Raw genomic sequence first — 3,863 nt, 5'->3', positions numbered from 1 at the left:
TTTTTGGCTGTGAGTATCAATATTTTAAAGTCCTGGTGGTGGGGGTATCAATGGGAGTGGACCTGTTCACTGATTCTTCTCAATGTTATAAACTCTCTGATGAGCTTGTGCACTGGATCTTGACCTACAATGCATAAAATATTGTTATTTCTCTTTTGATTTTTCTCTATAGAATCTTTTCAAATCATAGCACAAACGAAAAGTTTTCCACACATTTGAACTATAAATACAAAAGAAAGATGCTAGAAATTATTGACTATGGGGGTGATAAATTTAGAATTTTAAATGCTAGAAGATATTCAGATACCTTGTGTTGGTGATACTTCTCCCTAACTGCAATCAATGCACACCCTTTGCTATTTAGTTGTAAATTATGCAATGCATGAATACAATCCTTCATCTTTGATACTTTATAGCCTGTGTAATGTTCTAGCATAGGATTTTGAAGATAGAGGACAATTCCCATTTTAAGAATACCGTCCAAGAGAGATGTGACAAATCATCTTGCAATACAAAAGGAAAATTGTACCTCCTCCCTTGTGTAACTATTATCTGTAATGTAACAAAATTATTCCACATGTGAAGCACAAATTTCTTCATACTTCCTGAAAGTGACATCAAAGCAGTAGTTAAAAATTGACCAAACAAAAGAAAAGAAAAAAAAAATGTTACAGTAGGCCAGAAGTACACACGAGGCAACAAGCATGCAAGTAAAGTGTATCTGGCACAAGCTTGTACTCCTCAACAACCTATAAAAACAATCTAATTTTGAATTGATTATACAGATTAAATGCACAACTACAATAGGGCAAAATAAATATATAGATAGCATGAAGAAATGCAATAAGCAACAAACCTCAACAAGCCAATCAACAAGTATGCCCCTCATATTTGCATTAATCTCATGTTGAATTGTTTCAATGTAACAAGGTAATGCTCACCATTTTAGCTGAAAAAGTAATTGATGACTGTAAGTATTAATCAAAAGAAGCTTCAAGAAAATGTCATAAATTCAGTCTAGCTTGACACATGAAAACCGGTAACTTTTTTGCTTCAAGTACCTATATTAATTCATTTAAGCTTAGAACATTAACAAAAATATGCAATTTTTAGTGAAGATATTTATCAACTAAATCTATATCTAGCACATATGTCATTCCCTAGTGCAAAACATCGCCATTCTTTTCTAGAATTAAAGTCAAATTCACTGGCTAAAATTAAATATATGTAATTTACACTATTCATTCTTTTGCAAATAAAATCCATTCAAATTACTCTGAACAAGCCCAGGTACCAATCAGCTAATCCATGTCACACTTTCATCATTGGTTTCAACATATGAATCCTTCAAGTATAGACAAGCAAAACTTTGAGTCATTTGCAAAGTTCATTTTTGTTTCTCTGATTAATCCTAGCATAAGTGAAAATGAGAATCAACTCATGCAAGATCTCCTCCAATAAGGAGCAAGTCTCCACATGGAAGTTCTTTAACAATATTGTTTTGGCTTACTTGAAGGGAAGGTTGAGCAAGCAATCGAGCAACACTGTATGTAGAATTGCCACCATCCCCAGTGTCTCCCTTGAAGTCAAACCATAGTCATTCTCTTGCACTTAGATGATTGAAAAGAAAACCTTCCTTTGGGTCATTACTCTGTGCCTTAGTCATTGTTTCCTAATCAAATAAAGCAACTATAAATTATCACACAAAGTAAGACCCGACAAATTTTAAAACATGGCAAGTAATATCACAATTACTTACTACAATGAAAGAGAATAACATAACAAGATTAAAGATTGAGAAACTTTGATATATTGAGTAGACATGCCTACATCATTCACATATCAAAGCATCCAAGAAACAATGTTACATATACCAAAAGATCAAATGCTATCTTGAACAAATCTGCCGATGTCCTGAAATGGTACACTCTTGTCATCTTGAATCACTAACACAAGCTTCCTCAATGGCAAAAATACACCTTGGAATTAGTGGAACAGAGTACATACCCTGAGTACCAAGGAACCATGTCTAAGAAATCTGGAGCTGCAGATGCCTTCCGAATATCAGAAACTGATGCTGACTGAGGATGTGTCAAAGCCCATCTAAAAATACAAATTGAAACAGAAATAATGAAATTTCACAAAAGTCAAGATAAAGTGACAAATGATCATTTCAAAACAATCAACCTTGTAAAGAAATTTTCAATGTGACATACCCAGTTGACCTTTCAACTACATAATTTGTAATGTATAATCCTATAAATGTTGCCCACAAAGAAAACATAGGTGAGATTATGTCAGCTGACTGCAAATGAAACATATTGTTAGTAAAGATACTCCCATTGACCAAATTTTATTTAATGGTATAAGATTTCCCACAATCTATAAATTTAATCGTTGTTGTTTCTAGATTAGACCATCTATGAATTTCTGAATACAAAAACTCACACATGATCTAATCTAGAAACAACAACAATCCAAATTTATTTGTTTACTTCAGAACATGCTTAAGTTGTAAAGATTAGTTGTTACTTTGGAACACAGTTTGTCCAATAAAAAGTATGATTGCAAATTATGTATTCCTAGATTGGAGATAAGAAAGTCACTCTCAGATAGATAGCCACTTACCTAACCATAAAAAACCCATTTGGAAAATACTGGGTAGCCACTTGCAAATCCAACAGATGCAAGCCAATTAGAGCAAACTTGCTCCTTCAATTCATGTACTTATGGCCACCTTTTTATAAATGTATCCACAACAAGACCAAAATCTTTGCTTCCAAATGATTTTGTTCTAGCTGGGGCTCTATTGCCACAATAGCTGTAAAAAACACAACATGTTGTGCTTAAAACTTGCAACAACAACAGACAAAATTAACTTAATCATAAGAAGAAAGCCTTGGGTTTCAATGCTAAACCTGTCATATCAAACAAATTAACATATGATTAGTTTCAGACAAATAATAGCTCTTACAACACTTTTTCAGAATGGCAAGAATCTCAGGCTGCTTTCCTACAAAGCATGCAACGAGGCCCATATACCACAGCCCAAGAAATGTAATATGGAAAACCAAAAGAGCCAAGATAGACAATACAAATAATGTCAAAAATAGAGACACATTCATTTTGATGTCGACTCCCATTGACTGCATGCTTGGTAAATGATACACACCAGCAATTAAAAGCCACGGCACATACCTGCAATGTGTAAATCCATTCCTTAGTTCAGAACTTTTTTAAGCAAGGAATATTTGGACAAAAATGTCACTTAGCCATATAAATATTATCCAATAAATTTTAAGGTTTAAAACACATAATTTATTTCATATTTGAAAATTTGTGCAATACCATTGACTGAAGTTTGAGTAGCTTGGCTGAATGGTTCATCCCAGGAAAGGAGAGGAAAAGAAATAGAGAAAACCAAAGAAACATGCATATATAGATCACGACATTATATTGTTGTTATCCAACTTGTGAATAAGAGTTTGGAAGTTATCAACTAATATGAAGAAAAGAGAACCAACCACAACTGAAATCATAGCATGTTGTGAATGTTCATGTGGATAACGGTATCTATGCATAAGAATTGTTGTCATCTTCTCCATTTTCATTTGCATTCTGTATTACAACACTAACAAATATGTTCATCTCTACTAGTTTGGTGTTCTACTTGGATACAAAGATCAATTTGGAGAATAATATATTACTCATAAGGTAACAATGAAAAGTAGTGACTCACAATCCTTATGGAAGGCAATGACCCTCCCACCAATAAAGGAGGGTTCCATCTAAAGTTTAAACATTGAAAGGGATACAAGTGACGTGAATCTAAGTGATAAATAATCAGTACTCAACCAGCAACC

General features: G+C 33.4%; 1 pseudogene; it reads right to left on the bottom strand.

Annotated features, from left to right (window-relative positions):
* Positions 1-1,438: 1,438 nt before the first annotated feature.
* On the bottom strand, positions 1,439-3,617 carry LOC149548461 (uncharacterized; annotated as a pseudogene).
* Positions 3,618-3,863: the final 246 nt, after the last annotated feature.

The sequence above is a fragment of the Cupressus sempervirens genome, chromosome 7, assembly GCF_028749045.1.
Source record: "Cupressus sempervirens isolate cs-2001-9-10 chromosome 7, ASM2874904v1, whole genome shotgun sequence".
NCBI lineage: Eukaryota > Viridiplantae > Streptophyta > Pinopsida > Cupressales > Cupressaceae > Cupressus > Cupressus sempervirens.
Note: the sequence above shows the minus strand (reverse complement) of the source record. Positions and strands in the feature narration are given on the sequence as shown.